The 18312-nt window shown below is 39.0% G+C and overlaps 1 protein-coding gene across 3 annotated transcripts in view; it reads left to right on the forward strand.

Annotated features, from left to right (window-relative positions):
• Nucleotides 1-2353: 2353 nt before the first annotated feature.
• Galnt11 (polypeptide N-acetylgalactosaminyltransferase 11) overlaps nt 2354-18312 on the forward strand; it is a 61944-nt gene continuing 45985 nt past the window's right edge. The window contains exon 1 of one of the 3 annotated variants that reach the window (XM_021240971.2): nt 2354-2637. The gene's annotated coding sequence lies outside the window, so the exon portion shown is untranslated. Of the gene's footprint in view, nt 2638-2724; nt 2917-18312 lie in introns of those variants that run through there. The other 2 variants (XM_087207708.1, XM_087207709.1) reach the window with 2 other exon arrangements.

The following is an 18312-nucleotide window of genomic DNA, read 5'->3' on the forward strand; positions in this document are numbered from 1 at the left end:
CTTCTGGTTCCATATGAATTTTAGGATTGTTTTCTTCATTTCTGTTAAGAATGGCATTGGTATTTTGACTGGGATTGTGTTAAATCTGCATATCAATTTTGAAAGTATGGCCATTTTGACTGTATTGATTCTGTCTATCCAGAAATAGGAGATATTTTCCCATTTTCTGATGTTCCACTTTATTTACTGTTTTTGAGGACTGTAGTTTTCATTGTAGAGGTCTTTCACTTCTTTAGTCAAGATAATTCCTAAGTTGTTAATTTTCTTTGTGCTCTTATGAATGGTATTTTTTTTCCTAATTTCTTTCTCAGTGGGTTATTAGTGTACAGAAACACTATTGATTTTGTGTCCTGATACATTACTGAATTTAGTTATTAAGAATATTTTGGAGGATTTTTTCTTTGGCCTTCTGTGTAGAGGATCTTATCATTTGCAACTAATAAGAATTTGACTTTTCCCTTTCCTATACATATCCTTTTTATTTCTTTTTCATACGTGATTGTTTGTTCTGGCTGTTTTGAGTACTATATTGAACAGGAGTAGTCATGGTGGCATCCTTGTCTTGTTCCTGATTTTAGAGGGGAAACTGTCAATTTTTCCCCATTTAATATGATATTGGCAGTAGCTTGTCATAAATCGCCTTTATCAGACTGCGATAAGGTCTTTCTGTACCAATATTCATCAATGTTTTTATCATGAAAGGATGTTGGATTTTGTCAAAAGCATTTTCTGCATCTAATTGAGATGATTATGATTTTTTTTCCTTGCTTCTGTTTATGTATTACATTTATTGATTTACACATGTGGAATCATCCTTGCATTCCTGGGATGAATCCTCCTTGGTCATGATATGTGATCTTTTTGATAATTTGTTGCCATTCTGTTTGCCAGTAACTTGCTGAGGATTTTTGCATCTATATTCATTTTGCATCTATTTTCTCAGTTTTGGTTGGATCCTTTTCTGATTTTGGAATCAAGGTAATGGTAGCTTCCATGAATGACTATGACTATGGGGCGTACTCCTTCCCTTTAAATTTCATTAAGGACCTTAAGGAATGTTGGTGCTAAATCTTTCTTTAAGTTTTTTTTTTAGAATTCGGCAGTGAATCCATCTGGAGCTGGGCTTTTCTTAGTTGGTAGGTTTTAAATTACTGTTTCAATTACATTGCCTGTTATTGGATTATTCAGGGCTTTTAAATCTTCGTTCAGTTTTGGCAATTCATATGTTATCTAGGAATTTATCCATTTCTTCTGAATTCTCCAATTTATTGATGTACAGCTTTGTGAAGCAGTTGTTAATAATCTTTCTAAAAAATAATCTTTCTGATTTGGGCAGTGTAAAATATTTCATTGTAAATTCACTTGGATGGTTGTAGTTTCAGGTATATATTTACATATTTGAATAAACTCTTTACATCACTTTTAAATGTATCTAGTAGACTTCACCTGTTTCCTCGCCATTGCCATGGATAGTTTTCTGAGGGGTTCCCAGCAGGATCAGGTTTCCAAAATATAAAACTTGGAGCCCAAAATATAAAATTTGATCTTTATGTGAGCTGTAACCATTGAGGTAGACTTGGTGATGCTGTGTTCTAACTTTGCAAGAGAAACTCCCACCTGAAATAAATGTTAAATCTAGCCAAGGTGAATTGTTGCCCGACAGAGGTAGGCAAGATCACAGGTATTCCACCTGGTACCAATTAGGCCGAGGGCAAGGGCCACACAAAACCCCAAATGGGGGTGGGGGGGTTGTCATGAGCTGCTCATATACCCAACACCTGGGGAAATGAGTCCTCAGTGCCGAGGGCTAACCTGGCTGGCACAGCAGGACCCCCCCCCCCCCATAGGACAACGCTGTCAGGTATTTGGCCGAGTTCCTAATCCAGAAAACCAGCAAGACCACGTGGTTTGCGCCCTTCTGCTCAAAGGGTCATTGCTCTGGTTCAGGTGCTTTTACTTTTCTCGGAATTTTTTTACTTTACCAGGCATGCACAATTTCCGGCCTAGGCATGTTCGATTCCCTCATTAGACCTTGATTGTGAAGCAATGCTTTTCTAAAAAAATGTTAGAAATTCCTGACCATCTGGCACTCGCGGCGGTTAAACCCCATCCGCTGGGTTCGTCGCCAAATTCCTGAGGGGTTTATACTTTGGCTCTCTTACCACAAACATGAGCCGTTTCTCTCAGCTTCTTTCTTCACATTTTAACCTACATGTCTCTCACCATAAGCGATAGTGACATCTTGTGAGTACGTGTAAAGCTCGTTTATATCAAGTCTTTTACTGAAACAGACTAAAACAACACGCGCGCCACAGCAGCGCCAGGTCCGCGCGCATGCCGGTGACGTCAGCGCTGCGGACGATGACGTCAGCCACGGGGGCGGGGTCGCCCTGACGAGGCGCCGGCGGAGGCCCGGCGCTAGAGCTAGCCTGCCGCGTGGGGACTGGGCGAGGCTCGGGGCCGCCTCACCGCGCCCCGTGCCTGCGCCACGCGCTCGGCTGCCCTGTCACCCTGCTACACTAACTCTGGCTGCTCCGGCCGTAGCGGCTCGTGCCGCAGGGCCCCGGGCTGTGGCGGGAGGGAAGATGCTGCAGCCCGAGGCCCGGAAGGCCGCGTTCCTGGGCTGCAGGCGTCGCGGTGAGTAGCGGACGGGCGGCGGCACTTGACCCCGCGCGGCCTCCGTCGGCAGCTGAGGCGGCGGGAGGCGGGCGGGTCCGGCTCCGTGCTGTTGTCCTCCTCAGCAGCCGCGTTTCCTTGACGGAAAAATGAGGTCCAGAGCAGCGTTCTTCGGTCCTAAAGAAAACAAATTGTGCCCAGAAATAAGTGTGGGACATTCTGAGCGTGCACAGAACCAGAGCGAGTGGAAGGAGCCCCGTGGCGTGTCTGGTTTCTCAGAAAAAAAATCTGTTTTTTGTGGTTGGTTATAGCCCATTTCTGTCTCTATAGATTTGCCTATTGTAGAGCCCTTATATACGTGGAATCATACAATACTTGTCCTTTTATGTCTGCCTTACTCCCCATGTTTTTGAGGGTCAGAAATATTGTAGCATGTGTCATACTTTATTCTTTTTCACAGTTGAGTAATATTCTTTCATGGACACGAGGTTGTTTCCCACCTTTTAGCTCTTGTAGTAATGTTCTTATGAACATGTGTTTACATGTATCTGTAGTCTTCATTTTCCATTCTTCGGAGTATGTATCCAGGATTAGAATTGTTGGGTTATATGGTAATTCTATGTTTAACTTTTTGAGTAAGGGACAGACTTCATATTATAGAAACTGCTTTCATATATACCCTTATACCATAGTAATTGCTAAATTTGATGGCTCCATCTCCATACTTACCTGCTTGACTTTCTTAAATATTTGTGACACTTCACTATACCTCTCCAGGCAGAGGTTCAGTCCTTGTTCCCTAAGTCTGTTTTGCTCTCTTTATTACTGAACACTTCCTCTTTTACTTTTCAGTAACTTAAAGTACAATTTTGATGCTTGTTTTAAACTTATCTCTGAGGCCTGGATTTGAATGTGACGTTTCCAGGCATCTGCCAGTTCTCTTGAATGTAATGTGTCCAAAACAAATTCCATTTTCAGTTTATCCTCCTGAATCTGTTCTTCCTGTGCTCCTTGTCACTGAGAATTAAAGTGGGGTGCTTATGTCCTTTTCTCCCTTAGGGGCCCAGGGTTTGTTAAGCTGCCAAGTGCAGACAGTTGTGCCTCTCATCTCCCATCCACTTATTTCATGGTCTGAGATCACTGGATTTCTCTCACTGGATTTCTTCTAACTGGACTTCTTGATTCTAAAAACTCCCCTCTGTCCCAAACCATTTTACACTCTGCTGCTAGGATTTTCTTCCTCAGATGGATTTGCTTACGAACACTAGCTAGCTCTTCTCTGCATGCAGGACAAGTTTGTTCACAGCAGCAGAGACCCAGGCTGTTTTCCTATAATTAATAACCTTTCACCAGCCCTGTCCTGCACTCCCGTGTACTCATCTGTATTCAGGTGTTACAAACAACCATTCCACTTGCTTGTTTCATTTGGGAAATTTAAAAACAGATACATGCTGAAGTTTCTGTTTGAAATACTTTAGTATTTGGTACTTGAGCCAAACTTAAATCATAGCTTTTGTAAGAAATCTTCAAGTTTTTCAAAATTATTTTGTCTCATACTTGTTTCCATATAGTTTGCTCATATCCGTACTGTAGCACTTTTTAGAGTTTGCTGTAAGATAGGCTCAAGTTTTTCCATCTAATTTATTCTTTCTTTTTTTGGGGGGTTACCAGAGATCGAACTCAGGACCTTGTGCTTGCAAGACAGGCGGTGGCACCACTGAGCTAAATCTCTGGCCCTGATTTATTATTTCTTCAGGACCCCCCCCCCTTTTTTTTTTTTAGAGAAAATGAGACTACTGACCAGAGTATAATGGTTTCTAAGGCCTCTGTGGCATTGGCAGATGCTTTTAAAACTGATTCTGTTTATACTTTAAGCATTAATAAATGTATCATTTAACCACCTGTACCTCAGATGTAATATAGTCATGTGCTGCATAAGATTATATCACATAGTGTTTTTGTAACTGTCTTGGTTTAAGTACACTTTGATGTTTCACAACAAAACATTCAGAGCTTATCCCTGTCATTAAGTGACACATGACTATTTATAAAAACTTTTCTGGGCTGGGGATTTAGCTTGGTGGTGCTTCCGCCTACCTTGCAGGCACAAGGTCCCGAATTCGATCCCCAGTAACAACAACAACAACAACAACAAAACAAAAACCTCTTCTAATTCAAGTTAGAAAATACTTTTATTTGAATGTCTTTGGTATTTATTGAGACTGAAGACTTTTTCATATCTATTTCTATGTATGTTTCTTCTGTGAATAATCTTTTCTGTGTACTTGATCCATCATTCTAATACTTATTTATAATCCATGCTATATTTGCTACAGATATTTTTAATCATCATTTTTTGACTTAGTGACACTTTTCATTGATTTTAAAATTAATTCCTACATATGTTTCTGTAGTTTTTAATGTACTTTAGGAAGTGGGAGAGTTGATGAAAAAGAGACAGGGGAGCTTCATTACAAATGGCATTTTAAAAGAGGAGGCATGTATAATCCTTATGACCCATTGATCAATTGGCTTAGAAATCTTCAAGATAGTTCTGCTTTATCTAACCAAAACTGAAAGCCTATGGAAGATGTTGGAAAAGCGTGTGTGTTAGGGTTTTCCAGGGAAATAGCCAATAGGATGTATATATATGTGTGCGCGCGCGCGCACACACACACACACACACTATGGTTTAAGGAGAGGAACTAACTCACACATTTGTGGGTCCAGCAGACTGAAACCTGCAGAGCAGGCTGGAGATGGGGTAAGAGTTGCCATTGCCTGTGTGAGTGTGGATAAAGTCCATTTTACATAGTGCAGTCGTCCTCTTCCTAGAAAGCTATGTCATACTGAGTAGAGCCCACCCTAATGACTCATTTTAATTTCTAAAGACTCCATTTGCAAATTACAAATCTTGTTACATCTTAAGGTACTATGGTTAGGAGTTCAGCCTGTGAGTTTTGGGGGAGATAATTCAGTCTATAACAGATGCCAAACAGTCTCTTGTGGTATGGAACGAGAGGAAACAAACAGATATTTTCTTACTTATTTGTATAATTTATATTTTGGTGTGAATTTTTTTTTTTGAAACAGTCTTGCTATGTATTTCAGACTGGCCTTGAGTTCACTTTGTAGTCTAGGCTAGCCTCGAATTTGGGGCAATCCTGCCTCAGCCTCCTGAGTGCTGGAGTTACTGGTATGCACCACCATGCCCAGCTTGTTATGAAATATTTTAGAAATAGCAGTTCACTTTAGTTAACTGATATTATAGTTATTAATTAATGGGGAATCTATTCTTTATTTCCTCTTTCCATAATATTCTGTCTAAATATTTTCTATTAAGTTTATTCCTAGTATTTGGTATTTTTGTTTTTGTGAGTATGGTATGCTTCCCATTATGCTATGCTATGCTTTCTTTTCTTTGGTGATGGTTTGTTTTTTTGAGACAGGGTCTTGCTAGGTAGTTCAGGCTGGCTTTGAACTCACTGTGTAGTTCAGGCTGGCCTCAAACATGTGGTGATCCTCCCGCCTCGGCCTCCTGAGTCCTGGGATGACAGGCATGTGCCACCATGCCTTGTTATATAATTCTGAAAAATTAGAATGGGCACTTATTTAATAAGATGTATTGACTTCTTGTTAGGTGATTCATAAAGTTATTAGCATTTTCTTTTCTTTTTTTTTTTTTTTTGGTACTGGGGATCGAACTTGGGTCCCTGCACTTGGGTAGCAGGCGGCGAAACCACTGAGCCAAATCCCCGGCCCAATTAGCATTTTCTTATTGACAAGATGGAACATTATGGGAACTAAAAGTTAAACATTTAAAACATTCAGTATTTTAATAATTACAGATTAACATGGTTATAAGAATAAAATGACAGAATCTGTGTACCCTTTTCTCATTTCTCCTTAGTAGTACTGTAGTGTTTTGTAAAACTACAGCAATGATACTACATTGTTGCTGTTATGTCATTACATTGACATTGATGCAGGTAAGATACAGGACACATCCATTAGCTCAAGGATCCCACACTCACCTTCCCTCTTCCATAATCCCCTAGCCCTTGTTCCCAACTCCTGGCAGTCACTAATCCATTTTCTATTTCTATAATCTTGTCATTTCAAGAATGTTATGTAAGTCAGTTAGACAGTATGTAATCTTTCAGGGTTGGTTGGACTTTTTCATTCAGTCTGATCTGAGTACAGTGGTTGCACTTACCTGTAGTTGGGAAAATGGTGTTTTTGAAGACCCACCATTGCATCATGGAATAGAACAGGGTTTCTCAAACTTGGTGTGATTGGTGTTTTGGGGCGCATATTGTGGATTGAGGATGTGCAGCATCCTTCAGGTGCTATGGATCCCCCAGTTGTGTCTGCCCAAAATGTTTCCAGACATTGCCAAAAGCCCCTGGGGGTTGCCACATTTTTCCAAACATTGTCAAATCTTTCTGCCCCGAGACTGACTGGAGTAGAGTATAGAAATTGGAGTATAGAAATTGGTTGGGGATTTAGCTCAGTGGTGCTGCCACCTGCCTTGCATGCTCAAGGTCCTGAGTTCGATCCCCAGGACCAAAAAAAAAAAAAGAAAGAAAGAAACTAGACCCAGAGCTAAAAGACTGTAATGTCCTCACTGCACAGTGCATCCTTCTGATGGCTCTGCACCTATACAGCCCCTTCTACACGCATTTCCACTTGAGCATTCTGTAATCCAAAGACTCAGTTGTATAGTTACAGTGAAACATATTAAATTATGCAAAGAATTAGAAGTGAGAAAATAATACCTACAAACACATGCACAAAACCCACGAGGATGGGCTGGAATCTGTGTCCTTTAACCCACCATAGGTATGAGGGATAGATCATACATTGTGTTATAACTCCTGGAAACCAATATCCGTACAGAACTCAGCACCTTAGTTTAAGCACCAAGGTCAAAGGAATAGTTTCAAAAGGCTGAGGCAGGCAGTAGGATCATGAGTTTGAAGCCATCCCGGGCAACCTAGCAACTTAGTGAGACTGTATCTCAAAATAGGAAGGGGCTGAGGCTGCTGCTCATTGCAGAGGCCCTGAATTCAGTCACCAGTGCTGCCGCCTCCCCTGAAGCATTTTATTATGGAATATTTCAAACATTAAAAAAATCAAATTTTTTTGTTTTTGGAGACAGGTCTTACTGTATAGTCCAAGCTGGCCTCAAACTCGTGATCTCCCTGCCTCAGCTTCCTGAGTGCTTGGTATTATGAGTGTGTGCCACTGTGCCTGGCTCAATAGATTTTTATTTATTTTTTGTTTTGTTTTTAATAAATTTTATTTTATTCCATTCCCTCTCTCAAGCTTTTTTTTTTTTTTTTAAACCTATTAATAGCCTTTTCATCTGTGACCCTGTATATCTTGGTTAATTGAAGCAAATCATAGGATTAAATGATTTAGGCAATACAAGACAGTCTCCATTCTGATCTTGACCCCCATTCTTTTTTCAACAAACTGAATTTTAGACTATAGATTTACAGGAAATTATGAAAATAGTAGAGTTCCTATGTATTCTATACCCAGTTTCCCTTATTAAGATCTTATATTAATATTGTACATTTATCATAATTGTGGTGTCTGTGTTTGTTCATATTTCCTTGGTTTTTATTTAATGTCCTTTTTCTGTTCGAAGGACATTAGGTTAAAAACTGAGGCTGTCATCCAGGACACCACATTGCATTCAGTGATCATGTTTCCTTAGGCTCTTTTTGGCTGTGGCAGTTTCCCAGCCTTGCCTTGTTTTTTTTTTTGTTTTTTTTCTTACCGGCGATTGAACTCAGGTCCTTGCGCTTGCCAGCAGGCGTCAGAACCATACAGCTAAATCTCCTGCCCCCTTGCCTTGTTTTTGATGACCTTGGCAGTCTGTAGAAGTCCCTATATGTAGTCCCCACTTAAGGAAAAGGGCTTATGCTCAACTTTCTTAAAGAGCAGAGTGTCTAAATTGTTTGGAATTCTGCATAGAGAAATGTTACATTCTGTCCTATGTAGTACTTATTTATTCAGTCATTTATATCAGTATGGACTCATGGATATTTATTTATTTTTATATGTTGGGTTATAATGTAATATAGTTGTATTTTGCTGTTCAGCTTGCTACAGCTCTGGCCATAATGAGCTCTTTCAGGAAGACTATTTGGTTTTTTTCCTTTCTTTTTGTGTAAAGAGTAATTTTTTGGGGGTACATATAAAACATATAACACAGTTAATGTGTATAAGTGAAATTTACTTTTTATATTTATTATAACATTTAAAAAAGGGGAAAAGAGCCGGGGATTTAGCTCTGGTTCTGGTGCCTGCCTCGGCAGCGCAAGGTTCCAAGTTCGATCCCTGGTACCAAAAATAAATAAAGACATAAAAAGGGGAAAAAACCAAAATGGTGGGCCAAAGGTTGGACACTGCTGTTAGTCTCTGAGCTGACAAGGAAGGTCATAGTGTACAGTATACACTAACTTTTGTATATATGCATATATAACCATTTGTAACTGCATCTAAGATAACATGGTAAGCTAACCATGAGTTTGTATTTGTGATATTATGGCAAATAACAATGAATGCAAAATAGAAACATGAAATACATTAATTCAACTTCATCAGTAATTCTAATATGAATGTTCTAAATACACCAATCAAAAGAGAGTTTCTGTAACAGTGGTCATAATAAAACAAGACCCATCTACAAGAAACCAGGTTTAAATATAAAGACTTAGGTATTCTAAAAAGAATGGAGAAAAATGTGTCTTGCTAACAATAATACTGTGAGAACATGGAAGTGGTTACAGAAATTATAGCTTGCTGGGGATGTAGCTCAGTGGTGCTGTGCCTGCCTGCTAAGCCCAAGGTCCCAAGTTGGATTCCCAGTACCAAAAATTAAAAATTAAAAAATAAAAATAAATAAATACATGCATGCATTACAGCTAAAACAGCCTCTGATAATCAGGGATAACCAAGGTCATTACATAATAACAAAGAAATCTGTTCTCTCAGAAGATGTAACAATCTTGAATGTGTATGCATCTAGTAAGAGGGCATCAAAATACATGGGCCAAAAACTGCAAAAAATGATAGACAAATCTATTCTTAAAGCTGGAGACTTCATCAACATTCTCAGTAACTGATAAATCAGGCAGACAAAATCAGTACAGAAACCGATGTCCTGAACAGCACTATCAGCTTGATCTAAATGACAGAAAACTTCCAAGGACAGCTGAAAGCATAGTCTTCTCTAGCTCACCTTCACCACCACAGACCACATTCAGAGTGACTAAACACCCACACAACGTCTCCTCTCAGATGCAGTGGAATTAAACTGGAAATCAGTAACAGAAAGATACTGTAGTGGGAAAATCCTCAGGGCAAGTTACTCAGTTTCTTTACAAGGAGGAAAAAGTCCTTTTCTGTTTTATACTCTGGACTGGGTTTGTTTTTGTTTTTGTTATTGTTTTTGTTAATCTTAGATATTTGACTAATGAACCTAAGCCACTTTGTGAGTAAGCAAACCCCAAGAAACTCTCAATGTGTTAGTGGAAGAGAGCCCTCAGCACTGTGATTTAAGGATGGGCAGGCAGCTTGGCTAGGATTTCTTTGGGTGGAGAAGGTCATGTTGACCCTAGATATGCATATATTTGTTTATATTGGCTATCCTGAAAGTCATTTTAGTTGCTCAGTTATTTGGATATCTCATAATAGTTCTAGTGACTATTTTTTCCTCTTGTTTCATCGTTTGTTTTATGGGTTAATTCTTTTTATGGGAAGGAAGGGAACCAGAGGTAATTGAGTTTCCATAGTTTTGGTTGTAAGTGGTTGTATTATAGTCGGCTAAGTTAGATATTAATATAGCGGCAGAGAGGGATTGGGCCTTCATGGAAGTCAGCACAAAAAATAAAGACATCAGAATTGTGGCTGGAGGCAAATCTGAAGAGAAACAGGCCTAGAGATAAACAGCTACTTGAGATTACACTGTAATCAGCACCATCTGGCCCAGTGGACCCAGATAGGCCTGGGACATATAGGTGGGTGGTGACCCATACTCCCCTCCCTTCCTCAAAATGCCTTTGTTCTTTCCTTGTACTTTTGCTACGTGAATTGTTTCCCTGTTGTATCCATATTAGCTAGGGGGCTATACTTATAATCCTATAGGTTAATAGTAGCCTGACTCATGTTGTACCCCATGTGATTTTGCTGTATGAATTACCCCTGACAAAGGCCCTCAGTGACCACCCATTTGGGACCCCTCCTGGAAATCCAGGAGCTGTTCTTCCCCTTATTTCCAGTAAAACTCTCCTAACTTCCTCCTTTGGTTTGCAACTTCATTCCTTGGTACTGTGTGACCACTAACATTTGACATCTAACAGGTCAAGAGTTATATTTTTTCCTGTATCAGTTGCACACTGTCCATTTTGATGCCCTTCTGTCAGGAATCACATTTTGGGGGGGCTGAGCAGTAGAGCTTTTGCAATTTGGAGTTTGGATCACTTTAGGTGGGGCACATCCCTTGCCAATCCCAGTATTCTTGTGTTTCCTCTTTGGCTGACTCACATGTTCACCTATTTGGCTTCTAAAGACATTTGATTTTTTGACCTCTGTGGTGAGCACAACATCGACTGTTTTGTTAGGACTGACAAAGACAGCAGCAGTCAGGGCACTTCCAGAGAGTTCCTGAATTAATTAAAATCCAATAGGTTTTAATGAAAGAAAATCTTTGATACTGAGAGGTCTAATATATTGTATGATAATGTGCAGATAGAAAGAAGTAGGTCCAGTGATGTAAATGTTTTGTCATATGGGTACCTGCTGGCCCTCACTAACTGAGTGCTTGTCCCAGGCTGCCCCATTCACCTTCCTGTGTTCTGTGGATCTGTAGTGGGTGAGGTCTGTTGCTGTCTGCCTGGGCCTTAGTGCAGAGAAGGCACCGAAGGGCTCTTGTCAGCCACCACGTATGTCCACTGGCCTGCCAAGTAAATGTCCTGAGGTTAGCTTTTGTGGGTGCTTTGATACACCAGCTGACCTTTCAGCTCCTTTACTTTCCTGTTTAAGTAAGTTAGCATCTTTCTCTGATCAGCATTACCTTGTAGATTTCTTCTGCATTTGAGATATAGTGTTAGATACTACAGTATTGGTTATTCTTGGTTTTCTTTTTTTTTTTTTTTTGTTACTGGGGATAGAATTCGAGACCTTGCGCTTTCGAGGCAGACAGTGGCGCCAATGAGCTAAATCCCCGGCTAGTTTTTTTTTTTTTTTTTTTATAAAGAAGAGATTTATAAATCTGTCAAAGGAATGTCAAAGGATCATTCCTAAAGAGCACATGATGTCTTAAATTTGTCATTCTGAACCTGTCCTAACTGAATAGTGTGATTGTAGAATACTGCTGGTCACAAAATTTTTTCTACTTTTCCAGGGTAGATAAAGAATGAGAAGAAATAATGAGTATTTTTATATTGTCATCACCTGGTAATTTCACAGGGCATGTAGGAACAGTACTGTTGTAATAAATATTTGAACTCAAGGGACTAAATGTAGCTGAGTTAAAATGTGAATGTCTTTTTTATGGAAAAGGCTGAAAAATGCTTGCTGTTTGACAGGTCGGAATACAGAATATGCCTACAGGCAATATAGCTGTAGGGCCCGAGTTGTCTCTCAGTAGTAGAGCCCTTGCCTAACTGAATAAGGTGCTGGGTTCTGGCTTTGAGCCTCAGCACTGCAAAAAAGCAAAGAAAATAGCTGGAAGCTACTGAAAGGTAAGTATATAACATTTACAGATGACATTTCATTAAATATTATGAAAATAACTTTTGTACTGATAGAAAGTGAAAGTTTTCCTGTTAAAGCAGGTTTGTCTCAGCCTTGTGGTATAAGGTGTTTGTTAAAGGGGCATAAGAATTCAGATCAGATGGTGGCTAACCGAGGAAAAATTATTCTTTGAAGCTTGCTTTTAGTACATTTGTTTATTGTTCAAATTTTATTCTCAATTTTTTGACAAATTGATGGAATTCAAATACTCTTTCCCTTCAAGGGCTTAAAACCCATTCTTTTTGCTTTATGCATTTGGATGTAGAAATCCCCTTTGCCTGTGAAACTAAAAGGAAAGGCCATAGTATGAGCTTTAAACTAATCCCCTTCAAAGGTCTTACATTTTTAAGCTAGATTTTTTTTCCTATGATATTTTTTGCCTCATTTATTAAATATATATTATTTGTAGAAAATGTTTTAAGTACAAAGAAAATTAGCTGTAATGCCATTAACTTGAGTCTATGCAATTTATTTTTTGGTAATTTCCAAAAGCATTATAACATTTTGTAGGTAGTATAGACAGATTAACTATAAACAGTGGATTTTAAAGTGCAATATTAGTAGTGGTGAGATTTCAGGTGGTTTTCCTTTTTCGTTATCTGTATCTTTTGAATTTGTAGCAGAATAATAAGAGCTTCAGATATTAATCCCCAGCAGTCCTGAGTAGTGCCCAGCATATAGTGCTCCTATCAAGTTGCCAGTATTAGCCTTTTCTTTAAGATTATGTAATGATTTCCAGAGGAAGAAATGTTGCATTGTTTAGTACATTTATTAGGTCGTGAGTCTGTGATGACAATGAGTGGAATTATGCAGCGCCACACTCCAGATGAACTTGTCTCCCTACTCCTTTTCCTCTTCACTGCTCTGTTGGGATCTGGGGAAGTTTCTTTTGTCCTTCTTCCTTGCTTTCTTTTTTTCTTTTAATTTTTTTCTTTCAATTTTAGGTTATCTTTATTCTCCATATTTTTTTCTGTCCTTTTTTATTTTCTATTTCTTGTTTTTTGATCCTTTGTCTCACTTTTCTCTCCTCCTCATCTCCCATAGTTTAATTTGTGAAAAATTTCCTCTTAAACATTCTCCCATTCCCAACCCCCTGTATCTTCAATAGTGTAACAGTTAAGCCTTATGAATCTTCAGATAGGTAGTTAACTCTGTTGTCACTGTTGAATTTCTTTCTATCATTAGTGGAGGTATAGTTGTTACATTTAATACACATTTGCTATATGTAAATATCTGGGTTGTCTTAGTGTTTATATGTAATTGTGTCTTTCTTTTGTATGGTTAAGGGTGGTACATTATTGGTTCTTACAGTATGTCAATATCCAGCTTATGTTGGGCAGTATTACAGTTGCTCCAGATGAAAGTTTAACATGAATTGACTCTGTGAACTTTACATAATTTAACTACTTTATAGAGCATAATTTAGTAGCTGCTGTTGAGTATGTCATTTACTAATGGAGGATTACTATGAAAAGCATTTCAGAATGGGTCTTTTTAGCTCAAAACATTGTACAGATGGTCTCTGACTTAATGGTTCAAGTTATGATTTCTCAACATTATCATGGCTCAGAGCCATATACATTCCCTATAAATCATTTCAAAATCTGAATTTTGATTCATTCATTACCCCTCCTCCCAGCTGTGGGTCAGTCATTACAAAGGTGAACAACTGACACTGCAGGGTGCTGTGTTGCTAGGCTGGAATGTTTAGTAGATTAGCTATATTAAATGCATTTTCCACTTATATTTTCAACTGGGAGTGGGTGTAATTGGGACATAATCCCTCTGCAAGTCCAGGAACATCTGTATTGTGTGATTGAGAAACACCCTTCACTCTAATCTGATGATGGTGGAATTTAAATGGAATGAGATCTTAGACCTTTGTGACCTAAATAATTTACCACAAAGTATTTTAGATACAACAGTGGATGTTAACAGTAACAAGTTTATCTTTGGTGCAGATTAAAGTATGTATATGGTTAAATTGTTACTTGCATGTCTTGTTATCCCACTACCTAGAAAGGGAGACCTCAGGGCTAAAGAAAAAAAAGACAATAGAGACGTGTGTAATTTCAAAGTATATGGGGGGCCAGGAGGTCATTGCCCCAAAGTGGGCAAAAACAAGGACTCCCCCAGCTAGCCACTGTTTATTGGTTACACAAAATAATTGGAAGGGAGTATCAGGTGACTTAGGGGGTGGAGGTGCAAATACCATGCTAATGAGAGCAGAAAGGAGAACATTCCTAGCACGGTAGGTGGGATGAGGTGAGCTGCTAAGGAATTTGTCCTTCCCCCAGGTGAAACCTTTCTCTTTTTTATTACTACTGGTTCTCAAGGAACCTGGATGTCTTCTGCTGATGCTGTCTTGTCGTTGAGCGCCACAGCATCATGGGACCATTGAGCCCTCAGCTGTGACTGGAGGCAAAAGGAGTTATGTTTCTGTATGCCGAAGCTGCATTAGGCCTTAGACAGTTATAGTCATACTTTAATTATGAAATGATTTTCCCCCCCAAAATGCTCCCAACATTTTGTTTCTAGTTTCCAGGATTGCATAGTAGTACCAGGCTGCTCTTTTCCTGTGAAGATTCTGACCTCACCTCCAGCCCCAGCCAGTTGTGTTATCTTCTCCCCTCACACTTAGCAACTTTGTGTTGTACGGAAGATGCTAGAAACCAACTCAGTAGTTTTGCTTGGGGCTTCTTTTTCTTTTTCTTTTTTTTTTTTTTTGGTACCGGGGATTGAACTCGGGTACTTGCACTTGCGCAGCAGGCAGCGAAACCACTGAGCTAAATCCCTGGCGATGCTTCTTTTTCTTTATCCTAACTTGGTTTTATAATATAAGGGGATGTGTAGTCCTGTAGTGAGTAGCCTTATGCACATGCTTTCTCCCTGTGTTTACCACATGTGGGGTAGATTAGTGGGAGTAATATTGCTGAGTCAAAGAGTAAGTGCATGTAATTTTACTAGATATTTTTGCTGAATTACCCTGCATAGAAGATACACCGTGTAAATGACAGTTTCCCTGTAGACTCACCATCAGAATATGTTGTCAAGCTTTTGGATTTTTGTAAGTTGAACAAGTGGGAAATGATATTTTAGTTTTAATTTGCATTTCTCTTATGAACAGAGTTGAGCATCTTTTCATATGGTTCACTGTCTGTACATCTCTTCCTTGTGAACAGTATGTCGAGTTATTGGTCCTTAACTTTAAGAGACTCTTCATTTGTGATTGTAGCTGAGTGCTTTACTGCTACCTAATGCCCTTGGTTTGTGTAATTCTTTCCCCTAGGCCATGACTTGCTTATAATCACTGGAGAGGTAGTGGAGTATCCGTGTCTCCCTCAAGCTGGGTTATGTTGTACAGGTGAGAGGATGTTTCTCCTGTGACTACTTCACATTCTGTAACTGCCTTAAACAGACTGGAGTAGGAGATTCTGTGTTTTTAGGGTTGATGAAGTTAGGGGCCACATTGGCCAAGCCCATGTGACCAGATGCTGTGGGCAACCTCGAAGACCTGAGGGTGGCCTCCACCTGGCAGCGGTTAAGCTAGGACCACTTAGCCCTGCAACCACAGGGAACTGAATTCTGCCAGCTGGAGTGAGTTTAGATCAGGTTCTTCCCCAGCCGAGCTTGCAGATGAGGCATGGCTTACACCTTGATAGGGCTCTCTACCACAGAAATTGAGGTACATGCTTTATGCCACTGACTGTGTGAGAATTTGTTACACAGCGGTAGAAAACTAGTACTGTACTAAGGTATTACCCTTTTGTCTGTGATGCAAGTTGCAAGTATTCTTTCTACTTTATTATTTGACTTTTAGTGTCTTTTGCTACCCAAAGTTTGTGTATGTGTATTTTAATGTAATCTAGTTTATCTTTTACTGTATTTTTAATAAATTTTTAGTTATATCTAGTAAAAATTTAGCCCACTCCCAAATAATTGAGAAATTCATGAGTTTCCTTCTAGTACATGTATGAGTTCATCTTTTATATATTTGAATATTCAGTTCACATCAGCTATATTCTGATGAAAGATGTAAGGAATGGACCCCATTTCATCTTTGTTTTGTATGACTAAACAGTTGTTTCAATATCATTTAGTAAAAAATAATTCATTTTCTTTTATTTGTGATATTATCTTTATATTATTTGCACTCAGTTTATTTATATTTTACTAGATTTCTAACTTCCGTGTGTGCTTAGGTGTTTTTCACATCTTTTCCCATTGGTTTGTGGGTCTGTGCATTTACCACAGTGCACCCACCATTCCGATACTCAAGCCCTGGGGTTACTACTCAGGAGGGCTTAACCCACTGCTGCTGCTTCCTTTTCTGGGCTTTGACTGGCTATTTATCCTTGCTTGTTCATTCTTTTCCAGATGAACTTTATAATCATCTTATCTAACTCCATAAAAATCTGATATTTACATGATTATGCAAGGTAAGTTAATTTAGGGAGAGCAGACGTATTTATGATTGCGTCTTTCTGTCCAAGAAAAAATTTGCCCATCCTTCCATTTGTTCAGGTCTTCTTTGGGGTTTTCAGGAGGTTCTTATGATTTTCTTATACAGATTCTTAGATACATTTTGATAATTGTGTGCTTAGAATTTCATTTTGTCTTAAAGTTTTTGCACTGATATTCATAAATAAGATATTTAGGGAAGGGAGGCTCAGTCTTTGTCAGATTTTAAAATCAGTGTTGATATACATATTAAAGCAAATTTGGAAGATGTCTTTTCTTGGAAAAATTATTTAGCTTAAGTAGTAGTAGGATTATTAGCACCTTAAGGAATGGAAGCAGTCCCTAGTAACACTCTTCTGTGCCTACTGGTTTGTTGGTGCTCTACCCCCTTTTATTTTTAGGAATTCTTTTATGACTTTATTTCTTCTGCTTGATGTATCAAGATTTCTTTTGGAACTGGGATCAATTTGAATAAGTTGTGTTTTCATTAAAAGGTGTTCCTTTAGGGATGGATGTGTAGTTCAGTACAGTGCTTGTCAAGCATGCATGAGGCCTTGGAGTCAATTCCCAGCATTACCCGCCCCCCCCCCCATAAATAAACTCATTCTAAGTTTTAGATAGACTTGTACAAAGTTATTTTTTGATTTTTAAAAATTTCCTCTCATAGGGTTTTCAGATTATCATTAAGAAAACATATACTGAAAGAGAAAGACTTAAGACTTCGTTGGCATGCCAAATAACATTTTGCTTAATGAAAATTTCCAGTGAAACTTTTAGAAGTGGTTAGCTGTCTTCTCCTTCTCTCCTTTTTCTTCCTTTTTCCCCAGATGGTCTCTGTTCACTCATCTGTAAGACTTTATGTTCTCAAAATCTAAACAATACCTTTTAATTCTTCTCAAAGAGAAATATACTTTTTAAAATTACACAAATAAGTATTTATTCACTGCTAACTCTAGGCAGTGGGCTGAACATAATGAGAGTGTGTAAGAATGGAAATGGCCCGTCTGAAGGGGTCTGCTTACTCTAGGTATAACCATGCTTGCCCGGCAGCCACTCAGATTTCCTGGGTTCACAGATCTGGACAGATGGCGCTACTGTCATTAATTGATTGTGCCATCTTCAGTCTCGGTGTTAGGCACGTTGTTTGCTAACTACTGTTTGCGGCTTACTCTTTCTGGTAACATTTGTTCACATGAGGACTTATAGTTGTGGAGAACACCTTGGAATAAGATGGAATTGTATAACCCTAAGTGTGCTCTAACCCTAAAGTGTGCTGTGACTTTAAGAGTGCTGTAACCTAAGTATAACACAATCATAAGAGTGATGTGTAACCATAAGATATGAAAGTAATGAAAGTAGAACCTTAAGTGGTATGGAACTGATAAGGGTGTAGCCTGAACTGGACGGGGCGTACCCCCGAACTGG

The sequence above is a fragment of the Heterocephalus glaber genome, unplaced genomic scaffold (genome assembly GCF_053883595.1).
Source record: "Heterocephalus glaber isolate CG9 unplaced genomic scaffold, H.glaber_assembly_v1.0 deba00000818, whole genome shotgun sequence".
Taxonomy (NCBI): Eukaryota; Metazoa; Chordata; class Mammalia; order Rodentia; family Bathyergidae; genus Heterocephalus; species Heterocephalus glaber.